Source organism: Gymnoscopelus braueri (genome assembly GCF_963280865.1).
Source record: "Gymnoscopelus braueri genome assembly, chromosome: 19".
Lineage (NCBI taxonomy): Eukaryota > Metazoa > Chordata > Actinopteri > Myctophiformes > Myctophidae > Gymnoscopelus > Gymnoscopelus braueri.
In genome coordinates this window covers 46455759-46476271 of record NC_137621.1, presented here as the reverse complement: position 1 = coordinate 46476271, position 20513 = coordinate 46455759, and the positions used below count along the sequence as shown (strand labels likewise).

Genomic DNA, 20513 nt, shown 5'->3' with positions numbered 1-20513 from the left:
TCTCGGATAAGCCCGAGAGGTGTAAAGAAAAGTGTGGCGGACAGTCCAGTGAGGTCAGAGGTCAGAAAAGTGCATTTTTCAGACAACGGTGGACACTGGACCGGCGCCGGCGGACACTGCCGACACTTCTGACATACGCACGCGTGCGGGGACACCTCCCCTACAACGCCACACTCTCGGATAAGCCCGAGAGATGTAAAAAAAAGTGTGGCGGACCGTCCAGTGAGGTCAGAGGTCAGAAAAGTGCAGTTTTCAGACAACAGTGGACACTGGACAGGCACCGGTGGACACTGCCGACACTTCTGACATACGCACGCGTGCGGGGACACCTCCCCTACAACGCCAGACTCTCGGATAAGCCCGAGAGGTGTAAAGAAAAGTGTGGCGGACCGTCCAGTGAGGTCAGAGGTCAGAAAAGTGCAGTTTTCAGACAACGGTGGACACTGGACCGGCGCCGGCGGACACTGCCGACACTTTTGACATACGCACGCGTGCGGGGACACCTCCCCTACAACGCCACACTCTCGGATAAGCCCGAGAGATGTAAAACAAAGTGTGGCGGACCGTCCAGTGAGGTCAGAGGTCAGAAAAGTGCAGTTTTCAGACAACGGTGGACACTGGACCGGCGCCGGCGGACACTGCCGACACTTCTGACATACGCACGCGTGCGGGGACACCTCCCCTACAACGCCACACTCTCGGATAAGCCCGAGAGATGTAAAAAAAAGTGTGGCGGACCGTCCAGTGAGGTCAGAGGTCAGAAAAGTGCAGTTTTCAGACAACGGTGGACACTGGACCGGCGCCGGCGGACACTGCCGACACTTCTGACATACGCACGCGTGCGGGGACACCTCCCCTACAACGCCACACTCTCGGATAAGCCCGAGAGGTGTAAAAAAAAGTGTGGCGGACCGTCCAGTGAGGTCAGAGGTCAGAAAAGTGCCGTTTTCAGACAACAGTGGACACTGGACAGGCACCGGTGGACACTGCCGACACTTCTGACATACGCACGCGTGCGGGGACACCTCCCCTACAACGCCACACTCTCGGATAAGCCCGAGAGGTGTAAAGAAAAGTGTGGCGGACCGTCCAGTGAGGTCAGAGGTCAGAAAAGTGCAGTTTTCAGACAACGGTGGACACTGGACCGGCGCCGGCGGACACTGCCGACACTTCTGACATACGCACGCGTGCGGGGACACCTCCCCTACAACGCCAGACTCTCGGATAAGCCCGAGAGGTGTAAAGAAAAGTGTGGCGGACCGTCCAGTGAGGTCAGAGGTCAGAAAAGTGCAGTTTTCAGACAACGGTGGACACTGGACCGGCGCCGGCGGACACTGCCGACACTTCTGACATACGCACGCGTGCGGGGACACCTCCCCTACAACGCCACACTCTCGGATAAGCCCGAGAGGTGTAAAGAAAAGTGTGGCGGACCGTCCAGTGAGGTCAGAGGTCAGAAAAGTGCAGTTTTCAGACAACGGTGGACACTGGACCGGCGCCGGCGGACACTGCCGACACTTCTGACATACGCACGCGTGCGGGGACACCTCCCCTACAACGCCAGACTCTCGGATAAGCCCGAGAGGTGTAAAGAAAAGTGTGGCGGACCGTCCAGTGAGGTCAGAGGTCAGAAAAGTGCAGTTTTCAGACAACGGTGGACACTGGACCGGCGCCGGCGGACACTGCCGACACTTCTGACATACGCACGCGTGCGGGGACACCTCCCCTACAACGCCACACTCTCGGATAAGCCCGAGAGATGTAAAAAAAAGTGTGGCGGACCGTCCATTGAGGTCAGAGGTCAGAAAAGTGCAGTTTTCAGACAACGGTGGACACTGGACCGGCGCCGGCGGACACTGCCGACACTTCTGACATACGCACGCGTGCGGGGACACCTCCCCTACAACGCCACACTCTCGGATAAGCCCGAGAGGTGTAAAAAAAAGTGTGGCGGACCGTCCAGTGAGGTCAGAGGTCAGAAAAGTGCAGTTTTCAGACAACGGTGGACACTGGACCGGCGCCGGCGGACACTGCCGACACTTCTGACATACGCACGCGTGCGGGGACACCTCCCCTACAACGCCACACTCTCGGATAAGCCCGAGAGGTGTAAAAAAAAGTGTGGCGGACCGTCCAGTGAGGTCAGAGGTCAGAAAAGTGCAGTTTTCAGACAACGGTGGACACTGGACCGGCGCCGGCGGACACTGCCGACACTTCTGACATACGCACGCGTGCGGGGACACCTCCCCTACAACGCCACACTCTCGGATAAGCCCGAGAGATGTAAAAAAAAGTGTGGCGGACCGTCCAGTGAGGTCAGAGGTCAGAAAAGTGCAGTTTTCAGACAACGGTGGACACTGGACCGGCGCCGGCGGACACTGCCGACACTTCTGACATACGCACGCGTGCGGGGACACCTCCCCTACAACGCCACACTCTCGGATAAGCCCGAGAGATGTAAAAAAAAGTGTGGCGGACCGTCCAGTGAGGTCAGAGGTCAGAAAAGTGCAGTTTTCAGACAACGGTGGACACTGGACCGGCGCCGGCGGACACTGCCGACACTTCTGACATACGCACGCGTGCGGGGACACCTCCCCTACAACGCCACACTCTCGGATAAGCCCGAGAGGTGTAAAAAAAAGTGTGGCGGACCGTCCAGTGAGGTCAGAGGTCAGAAAAGTGCCGTTTTCAGACAACAGTGGACACTGGACAGGCACCGGTGGACACTGCCGACACTTCTGACATACGCACGCGTGCGGGGACACCTCCCCTACAACGCCACACTCTCGGATAAGCCCGAGAGGTGTAAAGAAAAGTGTGGCGGACCGTCCAGTGAGGTCAGAGGTCAGAAAAGTGCAGTTTTCAGACAACGGTGGACACTGGACCGGCGCCGGCGGACACTGCCGACACTTCTGACATACGCACGCGTGCGGGGACACCTCCCCTACAACGCCAGACTCTCGGATAAGCCCGAGAGGTGTAAAGAAAAGTGTGGCGGACCGTCCAGTGAGGTCAGAGGTCAGAAAAGTGCAGTTTTCAGACAACGGTGGACACTGGACCGGCGCCGGCGGACACTGCCGACACTTCTGACATACGCACGCGTGCGGGGACACCTCCCCTACAACGCCACACTCTCGGATAAGCCCGAGAGATGTAAAAAAAAGTGTGGCGGACCGTCCAGTGAGGTCAGAGGTCAGAAAAGTGCAGTTTTCAGACAACAGTGGACACTGGACAGGCACCGGTGGACACTGCCGACACTTCTGACATACGCACGCGTGCGGGGACACCTCCCCTACAACGCCAGACTCTCGGATAAGCCCGAGAGGTGTAAAGAAAAGTGTGGCGGACCGTCCAGTGAGGTCAGAGGTCAGAAAAGTGCAGTTTTCAGACAACGGTGGACACTGGACCGGCGCCGGCGGACACTGCCGACACTTCTGACATACGCACGCGTGCGGGGACACCTCCCCTACAACGCCACACTCTCGGATAAGCCCGAGAGATGTAAAAAAAAGTGTGGCGGACCGTCCAGTGAGGTCAGAGGTCAGAAAAGTGCCGTTTTCAGACAACAGTGGACACTGGACAGGCACCGGTGGACACTGCCGACACTTCTGACATACGCACGCGTGCGGGGACACCTCCCCTACAACGCCACACTCTCGGATAAGCCCGAGAGGTGTAAAAAAAAGTGTGGCGGACCGTCCAGTGAGGTCAGAGGTCAGAAAAGTGCAGTTTTCAGACAACGGTGGACACTGGACCGGCGCCGGCGGACACTGCCGACACTTCTGACATACGCACGCGTGCGGGGACACCTCCCCTACAACGCCACACTCTCGGATAAGCCCGAGAGGTGTAAAAAAAAGTGTGGCGGACCGTCCAGTGAGGTCAGAGGTCAGAAAAGTGCAGTTTTCAGACAACGGTGGACACTGGACCGGCGCCGGCGGACACTGCCGACACTTCTGACATACGCACGCGTGCGGGGACACCTCCCCTACAACGCCACACTCTCGGATAAGCCCGAGAGATGTAAAAAAAAGTGTGGCGGACCGTCCAGTGAGGTCAGAGGTCAGAAAAGTGCAGTTTTCAGACAACGGTGGACACTGGACCGGCGCCGGCGGACACTGCCGACACTTCTGACATACGCACGCGTGCGGGGACACCTCCCCTACAACGCCACACTCTCGGATAAGCCCGAGAGATGTAAAAAAAAGTGTGGCGGACCGTCCAGTGAGGTCAGAGGTCAGAAAAGTGCAGTTTTCAGACAACGGTGGACACTGGACCGGCGCCGGCGGACACTGCCGACACTTCTGACATACGCACGCGTGCGGGGACACCTCCCCTACAACGCCACACTCTCGGATAAGCCCGAGAGGTGTAAAAAAAAGTGTGGCGGACCGTCCAGTGAGGTCAGAGGTCAGAAAAGTGCCGTTTTCAGACAACAGTGGACACTGGACAGGCACCGGTGGACACTGCCGACACTTCTGACATACGCACGCGTGCGGGGACACCTCCCCTACAACGCCACACTCTCGGATAAGCCCGAGAGGTGTAAAGAAAAGTGTGGCGGACCGTCCAGTGAGGTCAGAGGTCAGAAAAGTGCAGTTTTCAGACAACGGTGGACACTGGACCGGCGCCGGCGGACACTGCCGACACTTCTGACATACGCACGCGTGCGGGGACACCTCCCCTACAACGCCAGACTCTCGGATAAGCCCGAGAGGTGTAAAGAAAAGTGTGGCGGACCGTCCAGTGAGGTCAGAGGTCAGAAAAGTGCAGTTTTCAGACAACGGTGGACACTGGACCGGCGCCGGCGGACACTGCCGACACTTCTGACATACGCACGCGTGCGGGGACACCTCCCCTACAACGCCACACTCTCGGATAAGCCCGAGAGATGTAAAAAAAAGTGTGGCGGACCGTCCAGTGAGGTCAGAGGTCAGAAAAGTGCAGTTTTCAGACAACAGTGGACACTGGACAGGCACCGGTGGACACTGCCGACACTTCTGACATACGCACGCGTGCGGGGACACCTCCCCTACAACGCCAGACTCTCGGATAAGCCCGAGAGGTGTAAAGAAAAGTGTGGCGGACCGTCCAGTGAGGTCAGAGGTCAGAAAAGTGCAGTTTTCAGACAACGGTGGACACTGGACCGGCGCCGGCGGACACTGCCGACACTTCTGACATACGCACGCGTGCGGGGACACCTCCCCTACAACGCCACACTCTCGGATAAGCCCGAGAGATGTAAAAAAAAGTGTGGCGGACCGTCCAGTGAGGTCAGAGGTCAGAAAAGTGCCGTTTTCAGACAACAGTGGACACTGGACAGGCACCGGTGGACACTGCCGACACTTCTGACATACGCACGCGTGCGGGGACAACTCCCCTACAACGCCACACTCTCGGATAAGCCCGAGAGATGTAAAAAAGGTAGCCGCTAAGCCAAAGCTAGGCTAATTGTAAAGCCAACAACCAACGGCAAAGTTAGTCCCTTAGCTAGACAATCAGCCCAAGTAGCGATAAAGTCGCCACACAGTAGAGAGATAGGGTAGTAGTTAGCAGTGATGGTGTGTGTTCAAATCACAATAATACAATAATATCAACGTTAGCGTCTTGCGCAGCTCAACGATATACATCTCGCTAGCTCAGACAGTACAGGAAGTGACGTAACACGCTTACCGTCGGGGCTACGTCAGGGTTGCCAGGTCCAAGGAATGTTGGACCATTACTTGGGAGTGTTTTTTGCCAAATGTACTGTCCATTTGCGAAATTTGCCAAATGGACAGTACATTTGGCACTACACCAATATCCGAATGTACAAAAAAGTCAGAAAAGGCAAACCCAAATAAACCTACCAAATCATAGCCAATTCAACACATTTCCCTTGCCCATTTAAATATGCTTCCTCTGGTCAGAAATAGGGACAGATGGGAGACCTAACTGGGTGAAACCTTTTCTGATGAATGGTGGGATGGAGCTATTGACCGGATTAATACATCAACATCCTGTGCTAGACTAGGCCTTATTTAATTTAAAATCTTTCATAGACTTCATTACTGCTAATCTAAACTTGCCATGATATATCCTGGAATCGATCATAAATGTGACCATGTTCAGCTTTTCAATTAAAACACATGAATTACCTTTTTACGTGTCTGACAATTATGTCAGCTTTATTCAAATACATTCAGACAATACCATCTTGAATTTAATTAGCCATTTATTTAGGAAAACCCAATAGAATGTAGCGTCTTGTATTTTGGGGGGATTTTGTTTGCATGTTGTAAATGTAATGGAATACAGGGAGAATCTGAATAATGTAGCCATACTGTAGCTAGGCAAAGTCAAATATGTGTGTTGTGAATAGAATCAATAAGTTAATAGCCATCCCAGTGCCAGTGACTTGGTAGAGTACATGTGTGTGAGTTTTCCTGAACCAAACAGTAGTCAACCCCCCTCAAGAAGGAACAGAGAAGAGACCACTCATATCAAATATGATGTTCCTTTTTGGAGCCGTTTAAAGTGGTTGCATCCGCCAAATCTGATAGCTGCTTCATCGTGCCTCCGGATCCCAGACCGGCTGATGTGGTCAATGTCATCACAGTTCCTGAAAGAAAAATAAATACACCCAAGACGATGTATATTAAATGTATTATTATGTATATGGGAAAGACTGATTTGTGCGCACTGTTACTGTAGCTATCATTTTAAAATGTTAAATGTTTGTCTGGAACCAGGCTAGCATGATACAGGAACTGATTGTACTTCTCATAAACCATATCCTAGTTATTTAGCAGGAATTATGTTCGGGTGGCTCTTAAAATATCTGTTTTGGGTGTTTTTATTACTCACTTTATATACACACCTGTGTGCCTTTTCTTTTGTAGTATGTTAGTGTCTCCTGGTTTCCTTTGTTGCTACTGTTACCTGTCTTGTCTCACCTACCCTTTGATTAGTTATGTTCTCCACCTGTGTCCTGTTGTGCCCCAGCCAATCCCTGTGTAGATTAGTTATGTTCTCCACCTGTGTCCTGTTGTGCCCCAGCCAATCCCTGTGTTAATTTGTCTTGTGTTCACCTGTGTCCAGTTAACCCTACGTCTTATTACTCCCCTGTTTTTTCAGGGCTTGGTCAGATTATAAATTGAAGTCATAGTGATCTCTTGTGATCACCTAGTGTTCCTAGTGCTTACCTTGCTCCTAGTTTTTGGTTATTTTCCTAGTGTTCCCTGATTTCGACTGTCGTCCATTGAGCACAGAAGTGACACTACACTTATCTCTGACCCCTGGTTCAAAAGCCCCTACGCTTTGCAATAGAGACTTTTTATTTAAACTTTATTTATCTCATTGAGACCTGAGATATATAACATACGTGTCACATATCACAGTATGTCATGCCATGCCTTTTTAGATGTTAGCGTTGGCTATTCAAAAATGGCAGATAAAAGCTCACAGCGTGTCACTCTGTGCCACGCTGCGAGCTTAGTATTATTTTTTATTTATTTATTTTTTAAACATGAAAGTGAGAACTAGTGATTTACAAGGCATTTCTTAGAAGCGGCCTCAGGTCTTAATGTGTAAAGGGGAATACCACCCATTTTCAACATTGAACTATTTCTTTAATACACCTTAGAACTGTTGTGTGGAAATAAGAAAAAAGTCCCCCCTTCTATGTTGTCTAGAACTGGATCATTGATTGGGGTCATGTGATCAGTGACATACGCAGGGTGTACTTTTGGCAAAGTTCAATGTTGAAAATGAGTGGTATTCCCCTTTGATCTATGAGGTGCAAAATATGACATAAAATGTAAGGTCATGACACACGTGTAAGTGTGAATGTGTGAATGCATATTGACAACACATCCTCACCAAATACATGTACAATCAAGTCCTCCTGTTCAGCCCCAGGACAATGAGTGACTGAACCATGCAGTCACAGTGAAACCGACCTCCTCACTGCCACTCCTGATAGAGACAACACCTGTTTGTCAGCCATGGATCAATCAATACATGGAAAATACATACTGTAGCAGTGGTTCTCAAACTTTTTCATGTCAAGGACCCCCAAAATGATATTTGGCTGTGGACCACCCCCCCCCCCCCCCATCTCTGCTCATCATCATGACGAAGAATGTGGTCCTCATTGACCTGCAGCAGGGTTACATTTATTGATCAATTTTATAGACTACTTGTTTGAAAAGTAAAAGGTGATTCACTGTGGTCAGATGATCTTTGAAGGAGCTCTCCTCGAAACGGGCCAAAGTGTTACGACTATCTTCTAGTTTCTTCTTGAACCTGAAATGGAATCCATCAAGTCGGGATCATTTTTAATGGGCTGTCAAAGCTCATATTATGATAAATTAGTTTGGTAGAGCGAATTATAATAATAATCTTATAACTGACGCGTCCAAAGCTCTAACATCTTGCAGAATTGATTCCAGGTGAGCAAAGCAGAAAGCTCTGTAGAAGGAATTCCCATCGCCACCGATCTTTCTCACGGAGTGAAACTGGCTGCGTAAATCCTGCAAAGACATCAGGTTTAAGGATTATGAATACATCCGAGCCGCTCATGTAAAAAGAGATTATTATTGCCAACCAGCCTGTCCTTTACAAAAATGTATAAATCATCTAAATCATCTAAATCTGAAAGGTAACTAAATTATATAGGTGGAAAACCATAAAGAAAACTCTGAAAGTAAGAGAGGATACAAGACTTACAGTACAAGAGGACATCTCTTGGTGCTGTCATCCATTCCCATGGCTTTTCCTACCACTGCTATGCCGATGACACCCAGCTGATCCTCTCATTCCCCCCCTCTGACACACAAGTGGAGGCACGCATTGCTGCTTGTCTGGCTGACATCTCGGAGTGGATGTCGACGTACCACCTGAAGCTCAACCTGGACAAGACCGAGCTGATGTTCCTCCCGGGGAAGGGCTGTCCGCACCGAGACATGGCCATCACCATTGATAATGCTGTGGTGACGTCAACTCGGACTGCGAAGAATCTGGGTGTGACCTTGGACGATCAACTGTCATTCTCGGCTAACATCGCATCAGTGACACGGTCCTGCAGATTCCTCCTCTACAACATCAGGAGGATTCGCCCCTTCCTCACGGAGAAGGCAGCCCAGGTGCTCATCCAGGCTCTTGTCATCTCCCGCCTGGACTACTGCAACTCCCTCCTTGCTGGTGCTCCGGCATCAGCCATCAGACCTCTGGAGCTTGTTCAGAAAGCTGCAGCTCGTCTGGTGTTCAACCGCCCCAAGTTCTCCCACACAACTATCCTTCTCCGTTCTCTGCACTGGCTCCCTGTAGCGGCTCGCATTCAGTTTAAAACCCTGGTGCTAGCCTATAGGGCAGTGAAAGGAACAGCTCCTTCTTACCTCCGGGCTATGGTCGATGCCTACACCCCTGCCCAACCACTTCGGTCTGCCACCTCGGGCGACTGATTGCCTCGTCACTCAAGGGTCCTTCTGGTCGATCGACACGGTCACGACTTTTTTCTGTTCTGACCCCACAGTGGTGGAATGAACTTCCCACTGATGTCAGGACAGCAGAGTCACTGCCCATCTTTCGCCGCAGGCTGAAAACCCACCTCTTCAGGAAACACTACCCTTCCTCTTTGCCTGGCCTACTTGTTGTTAACTAGTTGTACGAACTCTTGTTTTATTTTTGTATTGTTTTATTGGATCTTGTTTAGTCGATACACTTATTTGTTTTAGCTCGTGCTCATTTGATTTTGCTATTTTGTCTCATCTGTTTAAGAAAGTAGGTAGCTGATATATTGCACTTTTACCTTAGCGCTAGGTATACTCTTGGTTGCTTGTTTTTGCAGGAAATGCACTTAAGACTTCTGGTGATTAGTAGTTTCGTTCCCTACCTATGTTGAATGCACTTATTGTAAGTCGCTTTGGAAAAAAGCGTCTGCTAAATGACTGTAATGTAATGTAATGTAATGAATTGGGTTTAATATTGTAATGAACAGTGGGTTTCTGAACCAAAGGAGTAGTCTTGACAACAACCTTTTATAGGAACAGTAGTTTATTCATAATACCGGTCCTCAATGCACCAAACCAACTCACCCAAGAGCACTTAAGGGAGGTAATCTAAATCGATTGGGGTCCTCTCATGTTAGTCTTTGCAGACCTGACGCCCTACTTCAGCCTCTGAATCCACAGTGACATCTATTTTAATAGTCCACTGCACCCTCACTAGCTCAATATTGGGTTGAGAGAGAGGAAAGTGTAACTTTAGTATAGTAGTATTTTTTTGCAAACCTGCTACAGGGTTTAAAAACATTGCCATGAAACAGCAAAGGCAACGAAACAACTAGGCTACATGGGACCCTACTAGGCTAAGGGTTGCGCGAAGGGTAGCTGCTAGAGCACATCTTGCATTTTGGAGGTAGCCATTTAGACCATTACGACCATTTGGATGCATTATTTTGACGATCACCCGCACCACCTTGACTTTTTCTGCGACTTTCTCCGCCGGGATAATGTGCGAGAGCCTCTGCATCAGACTTCTAATGGACTGGTTGATGTCCCTCAAAGCCTGAACTATCTCATCCCGCCTTTCCAGGATAGCGATGGGGACCAGCAGGGACAGGACGAGCGCGCTCTCTCACCGGGCAACCCCCCTCCCGCTCCACTGCTGGATGGCTCCACTGCTGGATGGCTTCACTGCTGCTGGTACAATGGGGACGGAGGTTGGGCGCGCTCTCTCACCGGGCATCCCCCCCTCCCACTCAACTGCTGGCTGGTTCGACGACTACTGGTACAGAAGGGATGGAGGACGGGCGCGCTCTCTCACCGCGTGCCCCCCTCCGCACACCACTGCTGCCAGCTGGTTCCTCCTCTGGTGGCACAACAGCTGCCCCCGTTGTGCCATCAGAGGGGCTCTGTGACTCCGATGGTCTTTTTGGGAGAGGGAGGTTTGACTGCTGCTTGAACATGCAGGCTCTGAAACAACAAATTGTATAATGAATAAAAAACAACAAACTGTAATTGTGTGGACCGTGTACTCATCTAAAAATAGGGTCCAATGATAGCCTATGAACTTACCACCATCGGACGCGGCGGTGGCTCTGTCCGTGGTGTCGCCTCCTGGCACATCCAAACCCTCAATGGACTATGGTCCAATCAGTGAGGCGATCCTTTGCTCCACCTCAGACAGTTTGAGGTCTGGATCAGTCTGGTCAGAGAACACAATGTAAATAAGCTCTAGATCTATAGACTAATTAAGTTTTCATCAACCTGTTGCTTTGTCTCAAGTAAATACTGTCATATCAACTTACCTGACCACCTCCAGTAAGCATGGAGCACCTCCTGAGTACTGCGACGTGCTTCTTGGTGTTCGTTTTTAGATCAGACCATTTCTTCTCGACCTAATGAGCGGTATAGACCAAAAATGTGCGCTTTTATATATATAGGCTATGGCATATATTTGTTGTTCAAATCTATATTGAAATTGAATATCAAAGCTCTGCTGTTGTGCGCTCCTCGCATGCCACGCTGTTAACATTCCTTGTTATCCGCTGCCGAATTATTTAAAAAAATCGGTGGCAGTGGGTGCACGCAGCCAGAAATAAGTCTGGCAGTGAAAGAGTTCATATATTCTGTACTGTGACACCCTTACCTCTTTCACATCTTTAGGCCCCTTTTTCAAGGCGCCTGTTAGTAAGTCGTAGGCCTCACAGCAGAGCCTCATCTCTACTTGATCGCCATCTTTTTTAACCTGCCTCAAAAAGTGACCTGCACCGCCGTCACCCACCTGTGGAAAAAATTTGAATATTTTTATCGAACTATTTAAAAAAAATATTTACCATCATCATAATATCCACACCATAGCAATTTGTGTGTGTGTGTGTGTGTGTGTGTGTGTGTGTGTGTGTGTGTGTGTGTGTGTGTGTGTGTGTGTGTGTGTGTGTGTGTGTGTGTCTATATTTGAATTGTGAGGTTCTTGTGGTCGAGGCAGATAAAAGTTTGATAAATTGGCTCACACCACTGTATTCTGATGAAAGCCTGGAGAGGAGCAGGTAGCAGTCCTGACACAGACATTAAAGGTGGCGAGGTCCATTCCGTTGTTGGGATTTTCAATAATTGGGTTTTATCAGTACAATCAGTGCTTCCACCTCACATTACATGAACCAGCTAAACTAGTTTTTTGTTTGGCAAGGTAGCTAGTTGTGGTTTCCAGTAAGGTGAACAGGTATTCTATGTTGATTAGACCATGCGTAGGTGTGGTGTAAGATATGTTGAACAATGGAGAGAAAAATTAGAACGAAAACAGATACATGATAGAAGGGCATGCAGGATTTAAAGGAATGCAGCGTTAGTGTCACAGCTATTTATGCAAGGGCTCCTAACTTTGATGAGAGGTGAGTAAAGTTTGATAGGTGGTCTGATGGTGAAAAAAGGTGACATAGTGTAAAAGTAACACAAGAAGTGGCCATGAGGAAGGCGAAAAAGGCCTACACAAAAAAGATGCAAGACAAACTCAGCAATGGCGACATCAGGAGCACATGGCAGGCGGTACACACCTTGACAGACTGCAAAACAAGAACCAGAAGCGAGGTGAACCCGCCTGCCTGCCTCCCCAACGAACTGAACACTTTCTACGGCCGGTTTGAGATCAGCTCCAACCGCGGCAGCCAAGCGGGGCCATCAGCAGCACCAGCAGAGGACAACCCTCTAACCATCTCGGAGAGAGAAGTGCGTACAGCCTTCACACGGGTCAACATCCACAAGGCAGCCGGACCTGATGGGATTCCAGGCCGGGTCCTTAAGACATGTGCAGACCAGCTGGCGGGTGTCTTCGCTGACATCTTTAACCTCTCCCTCTCCCTGGCTGTGGTCCCTGCAGGGTTCAAAATGTCAACCATTGTGCCCATTCCCAAAAAGGCCAAAGTGACATGCCTGAACGACTGGAGACCTGTTGCTCTCACCCCGATCGTCAGCAAGTGTTTCGAGAAACTGGTGAGGGAATACATCAGCTCCACGCTACCTGCCTCGCTGGATCCGTGGCAGTATGCATACCGCAAAAACAGATCCACCGACGACGCTATTGCCATGGCTCTCCACACCGTCCTCTCGCACATGGACAACAAGCTGCTGAAGGACAAATATGTACATATGCTGTTCGTGGACTACAGCTCTGCATTCAACACCATTGTCCCAGCAATACTTGACAAAAAGCTCAGAGACCTAGGGCTACACCCAAGCATGTGCGACTGGATACAGGACTTCTTGTCCAACCGACATCAGGTGGTGAGAATGGGCAGCATCACATCCGACCCCCTGACCCTCAACACCGGAGCACCCCAGGGATGCGTGCTGAGCCCCCTCCTCTACTCCCTGTACACGTATGACTGCATAGCCACACATGTCTCCAACACCATCATAAAGTACGCGGACGACACGACAGTGATAGGCCGAATCGTCAACAACGACGAGTCTGACTACAGAGAGGAGATCAAATCACTAGCACGCTGGTGCCGGGAGAACAACCTCTCTCTTAACGTCGACAAGACCAAAGAACTGATCGTGGACTTCAGGAGGCCGCGGAGAGACCATGCGCCCATCCTCATCGACGGTGCTGCAGTGGAAAGGGTCAGCGAGTTCAAGTTCCTCGGAGTACACATCGAGGAGGACCTCAAATGGGAGACGCACTCCACACACGTGAGGAAAAAGGCTCAGCAGCGACTGTACTGGCTCCGCCGCCTGAAGAAGCTCGGAGTAGGACGTCGCATCCTCAGGCTGTACTACAACAGTTCTGTCGAAGGCATCCTAACAGGCTGTGTCACGGCCTGGTACGGGAACTGCACTGCCCGAGAAAAGATCAGCCTACAACGAGTAGTGCGATCGGCAGAGCGGATAATGGGAATCGAGCTCCCAGCGCTCCAGGAACTGTACAAAAAGCGGTGCGTGGTCAAAGCCAAGCGCATCATCAAGGACAAGCACCACCCAAGTCACAGACTGTTCAACCCCCTACAACGACCGCGACCGGGCAAGGGGCTCTACCGCAGTATCAAGAGTTCCACCACCAGGTACTGGTGTAGTTTCAATCCGGCTGCTGTCAGAATGCTGAATGGGGCATAAGCCTGAATGAGGCATAGGCCTTGTTCAGCAGCCTGACAACAGGCAGCGCAGACTTTTTCTGGCTCTTCCTGAACACACCTGTGGATTATACCAGGGACAATGACTTGGACTTTAGCCCCCCCTCGGACACACCTGTGGACTACACCAGGTACAAATGACTTTTTGTTGCACTCCATCATGGAGCTACTTGCGGATTATACTAGGGTCAGTCCACTCTAGGTGGACACGCACTGACCTTTTGCACCTTAATCCCATGTATAACGCACTGACTTTTTTTGGTCTTTTTATTATGCTCCTTTTCCTCTAAGCACCTTAACGTCCATTGTCTATCATGCACAGTATAAGTATAACATGCACAGTATACAATACATTGCTGCTATGCTCAGGCACCTTAGTTTAGTTTTTTTTAGTTTTTATTATCTCAGGTAATTTGTAAATATGTAGATAACTTGTCTGGCCTTCTGTTGCTCTCTTGTTTTCTCCTTCCCACTTACCCCCCACCCTCTTCTTCTCCCCCCCCCCTCTTCTTTCTATGGAAACTAACGTTGCGATGGGAATGATGTACAAAAAATAATTTCACCCACTTTTTTACCTTGTAAACCTGTGATGTGACAATAAAACTGATTCTGATTCTGAGCTTGCAAAAGAAAAGAAAAGAGAGAAAAAAAACATCCAAAATGTACGTAAGTACAGTAATCAAGTAAATGTGCTTTTAGCCTACTGTCCACCACTGATTATATGGTGGATCAATAGTATGTAGAGGTGAAGTTGAAGTGGTTAAATAACCAAACTAAACACTGTTTTGTCTTTTGCATTACACACCTTCTCAAGCCTTGCTTTCAGCTTCCGCCAAGGGGAAACCACCGTTGCTACCTCTGTCCAAATGTCATGCGGGTTAAAAAGTTCCGCCTCATGCACACTTCCTCGTACCACAACGATCTCATTTCTGTCTAGGAGAAACAATAGAGATATATTTTGAACTGGCTTTCCTCTGTGTAGAGACATTTTGGGTGCTGCCTCTCAGAACTGACTGGATTCATATTCATTGTGCTTTCTCTTCAGAAGCAGGTAACTATGGCAATTGATTATTTTAATTTGCGTAAACAAATGCAATGCAATGTTCCTAGTCAAATATCTGTTTCAAAACATTTGTAAAAGCAAAATCAAGAAAAAAAGAAAAAGTAATGTGATTTCACATCAAACTATTAATTTGGTGATGCTTCATTCAGAAAGGTTGATGATTTTATTAACGGTGAAAAATCAACCTTGCTTTGACAAATTACACTTTATTGCTGTGTTATATTTGCGTTCTTTGTGGATGTACTCATAAACAGCAGTTTAAATGAATGTCAATTCATAGAATAAGATAAACAGTCCCGGTGTGTACCGACCTTTAGGCTATTAAAGTTTTATGTTACATGTTACTTTGCACAGTAGATAACTCAGTATTAATTTATACCTAATTGTAACTCTGAGAGTGTAACAAATCGACCAGAGTTAAATTAAGTCTTACCTGAACTTATCCCACCCCACCCCAGGATGCGTTTAGTGTGTTCTCTGGTCCTCTTGCTGGGTGGGTTGCAGCTGACCTATGCTCTGTTGGTGGGAGCCTGGAACATCCAGATACTTGGAAAGACGAAGGCCAAGGAATTTGAAATCATGAATTTAATCGCCGGGGTATGACACAATGCAAGCTTTCACACTATTTATCTGTGAAACCACATTTGCCAAAATAATTGACCTGATCGACCTGATGACACATAACCTGGCTACTGTTCATGTTAATGAAATAAAATGTGTATTTTTAAGTTTAGTAATTTTTTTTTAAATGTAGCCTATAGCATGTTTTATTATGCTTAAGTAAGTAAGTAATGAGTAATTATGCTTAATGTTGAACACTATCTTACACTGTCGGGAACCTAAGCTTAATTAACCTTAACTCACAAGGCTACACAGTACTGTAAGACAGTAAACAACAAAAAAAAAAACGCATCATTATATTTTCAATCAACATTTTATGAACACAATTGAACTAAACTCAAAAGACATGACACATCAACAAATGGGTAAGACATTTTTCAAGGTTTCCTTCTAATTTTGTGTTGTAGTTTGTCAAAGACTATGACATCATTCTGATCCAGGAGCTCAGAGACCAACATCCTACCCAACTTAATTCTGTAACCCGGACACTGATGAACCTGGTCAACCAGTAAGACCATCACTGTATTTCAGTGATTTTCTTTTTTTATAAATGTTTTAAGCCATTTCTAGTTTTAATTAATAGCATTGAACAGTCTTGGAAGAAGTCCTCTTTTTTCCGCCTTTTTTAACTTAAAGGACGACTTCACCGATTTTCAACCTATCTTCCTATAATTGGTCCTCACTAATACTTGTGTCTCAGAGGAGGGCTGTGGCCATTTTAGAAACCCCAACGCATTCTCACTCCCAAGACAGCAAACGGGTGACGGCTTGGGTCGGATTTGACCAAATGGCAAATGTTTGACGTCTCGGGGGTACCCTCGATGGCACACACGTTGACTTGGGGGGACAATGATTTATGATTCTGTCCCTATCGGGACGTAACTCGGACAGCGCTAATGTGGCTGAAGTGGACTTCACAACGTTTGGCACGGAGACTCGCTCACCTAACAGCTCGCTGAGTGGTGCCTCTTGTGGCTCAAGTCCGCTTTAGACCGCTTTTTGCGCAGCAGTCACCCTTTTGTGTGAAACGTACAAGTGTACGTTTCACACAAATTGCTCAAAACTCCGGGCAGAAAAACTGGTTTAAGTGTCTTTCAAACTGCTCAAAATGGCAGAAGATCTAAGGGCGGAGCTTACTGGTTGAAGAGACATATGTGTTCCTCATGTGTCAAGGCACATGTGTAAGCAAGTGTCATGGCTGTCGGCCAAACGGGGCATGACTTATGCCTGTTTAAAGTTTGGATTATAGCTATAGCGCCCTCCTTTGGCCGATTGGAGTAAGATTGGTTTTACACAGTTTCACAAAAATATGAATATGCATTTATGTGTTGGGGCAGAAGAATAATTAAGAGAGAGAGAGAGAGAGAGAGAGAGAGAGAGAGAGAGGAGAGAGAGAGAGAGAGAGAGAGAGAGAGAGAGAGAGAGAGAGAGAGAGAGAGAGAGGAGAGAGAGAGAGAGAGAGAGAGAGAGAGAGAGAGAGAGAGAGAGAGAGAGAGAGAGAGAGAGAGAGAGAGAGAGACTAATGAGGAGTGAGTGAGGGCAGGTGTGATTATGGATTGAGAGGGAGTGACAGCAGGTGGGGTGGGTGGATCCAATCCATGGGAATAGGCCAGGGGGAGTGTTGCACACTTTTCTACAAGAACATATTTCAGAAAATTGACAAACATATACTGTCAAAATGCCATTTCATCTTGTCTTTAAAAAGTGAACATGCATTAATTAACAAAGTCATGATTTTTGTGCGCGAGAAAAAAGGACGCTCTTTTTTGGGACGTTCAGGGCATATTTTGCACCATTACGGTGCGTTCATCATCATGCCTGTAACAGCCGCTGCTGGCTGCGTGCAGCGAGCTGTGAGTCGCAGCGTGTCTGTGTGTCAGGATGCGAGGGCAGCGAGGCAACACTCACACAATCACATGCAGCATGCGTCCCCTCCTCCTGCGCCTAATGGCTGTACAGAGACAGCGTGCTTTAGCGTGATTGTTTGAGTGTGGCTTCAGGAAGTAAATTCCTAGCCTCGATCTCCAGGCTTTTATTTTTTAGTTTTGCTAAAAAATAAAAGCTTGGAAATTCCTGTCCCAGCTGTTGGTACGCAAAAGCACCTCGCGTCGTCTGATGTGCCGCGCATTATTTATTTTGGGTGCGCATGCGCACCTGCACACCATTTATGTGCACCCCTGCTTATTATATATATGCAAGCTCATAACGCGTCACATTGTTGATCGGCTGTATGTGGTTACTATAGGTTTTGTATTAATAATTAAATCTGCAAAGTAACAAGTAACTAAAGCTGTCATATTATGCTGTAATTATAGTAGAGTAGAAGTAACACAAATGGAAAGTAAAGTAAAAGTACCTCAAAATTGTACTGTGCATTGTAAGCACTTGTATTGGTACTTGAGTAAATGTACATAGTTACTCTTCAGCACCATTGAGGAGCCAATCACTGACAGGCTAGGTATCACCAGGTGCACTGATTGCTAGAGTGCAGAGGGACATGGGTTGATATTAATGGTCTTAACTCAAAATGTATATATCACACAGCTTAGATTTTTGGATTAAATCGGAGAGTGATGTAAAAAAAAATCTGTAGTGTAAAAGTTGCACGTTCATCGAATGTCAATGTATATTGTTTCTTTTGTCTAGTTAGCTCAGTTGGAAGAGCCTATGTCAAAGACTATGACATCATTCTGATCCAGGAGCTCAGAGACCAACATCCTACCCAACTTAATTCTGTAACCCGGACACTGATGAACCTGGTCAACCAGTAAGACCATCACTGTATTTCAGTGATTTTCTTTTTTTATAAATGTTTTAAGCCATTTCTAGTTTTAATTAATAGCATTGAACAGTCTTGGAAGAAGTCCTCTTTTTTCCGCCTTTTTTAACTTAAAGGACGACTTCACCGATTTTCAACCTATCTTCCTATAATTGGTCCTCACTAATACTTGTGTCTCAGAGGAGGGGCTGTGGCCATTTTAGAAACCCCAACGCATTCTCACTCCCAAGACAGCAAACGGGTGACGGCTTGGGTCGGATTTGACCAAATGGCAAATGTTTGACGTCTCGGGGGTACCCTCGATGGCACACACGTTGACTTGGGGGGGACAATGATTTATGATTCTGTCCCTATCGGGACGTAACTCGGACAGCGCTAATGTGGCTGAAGTGGACTTCACAACGTTTGGCACGGAGACTCGCTCACCTAACAGCTCGCTGAGTGGTGCCTCTTGTGGCTCAAGTCCGCTTTAGACCGCTTTTTGCGCAGCAGTCACCCTTTTGTGTGAAACGTACAAGTGTACGTTTCACACAAATTGCTCAAAACTCCGGGCAGAAAAACTGGTTTAAGTGTCTTTCAAACTGCTCAAAATGGCAGAAGATCTAAGGGCGGAGCTTACTGGTTGAAGAGACATATGTGTTCCTCATGTGTCAAGGCACATGTGTAAGCAAGTGTCATGGCTGTCGGCCAAACGGGGCATGACTTATACCTGTTTAAAGTTTGGATTATAGCTATAGCGCCCTCCTTTGGCCGATTGGAGTAAGATTGGTTTTACACAGTTTCACAAAAATATGAATATGCATTTATGTGTTGGGGCAGAAGAAGAATTAAGAGAGAGAGAGAGAGAGAGAGAGAGAGAGAGAGAGAGAGAGAGAGAGAGAGAGAGAGAGAGAGAGAGAGAGAGAGGAGAGAGAGAGAGAGAGAGAGAGAGAGAGGAGAGAGAGAGAGAGAGAGAGAGAGAGAGAGAGAGAGAGAGAGAGAGAGAGAGAGAGAGAGAGACTAATGAGGAGTGAGTGAGGGCAGGTGTGATTATGGATTGAGAGGGAGTGACAGCAGGTGGGGTGGGTGGATCCAATCCATGGGAATAGGCCAGGGGGAGTGTTGCACACTTTTCTACAAGAACATATTTCAGAAAATTGACAAACATATACTGTCAAAATGCCATTTCATCTTGTCTTTAAAAAGTGAACATGCATTAATTAACAAAGTCATGATTTTTGTGCGCGAGAAAAAAGGACGCTCTTTTTTGGGACGTTCAGGGCATATTTTGCACCATTACGGTGCGTTCATCATCATGCCTGTAACAGCCGCTGCTGGCTGCGTGCAGCGAGCTGTGAGTCGCAGCGTGTCTGTGTGTCAGGATGCGAGGGCAGCGAGGCAACACTCACACAATCACATGCAGCATGCGTCCCCTCCTCCTGCGCCTAATGGCTGTACAGAGACAGCGTGCTTTAGCGTGATTGTTTGAGTGTGGCTTCAGGAAGTAAATTCCTAGCCTCGATCTCCAGGCTTTTATTTTTTAGTTTTGCTAAAAAATAAAAGCTTGGAAATTCCTGTCCCAGCTGTTGGTACGCAAAAGCACCTCGCGTCGTCTGATGTGCCGCGCATTATTTATTTTGGGTGCGCATGCGCACCTGCACACCATTTATGTGCACCCCTGCTTATTATATATATGCAAGCTCATAACGCGTCACATTGTTGATCGGCTGTATGTGGTTACTATAGGTTTTGTATTAATAATTAAATCTGCAAAGTAACAAGTAACTAAAGCTGTCATATTATGCTGTAATTATAGTAGAGTAGAAGTAACACAAATGGAAAGTAAAGTAAAAGTACCTCAAAATTGTACTGTGCATTGTAAGCACTTGTATTGGTACTTGAGTAAATGTACATAGTTACTCTTCAGCACCATTGAGGAGCCAATCACTGACAGGCTAGGT

General features: G+C 47.9%; 1 protein-coding gene and 1 long non-coding RNA gene across 2 annotated transcripts in view; both read left to right on the top strand.

Annotated features, from left to right (window-relative positions):
• The window catches only part of LOC308074820 (uncharacterized protein), a gene marked incomplete at its 3' end in the record, with an annotated part of 383670 nt that overhangs the window by 107102 nt on the left and 256055 nt on the right, over positions 1 to 20513 (top strand). The gene's annotated exons all lie outside the window — the stretch shown is intronic.
• On the top strand, positions 15026 to 16302 carry LOC308074005. Its single transcript, XR_013932068.1, has 3 exons — positions 15026 to 15161; positions 15632 to 15770; positions 16202 to 16302. It is a non-coding gene; the product is annotated as an uncharacterized lncRNA (long non-coding RNA).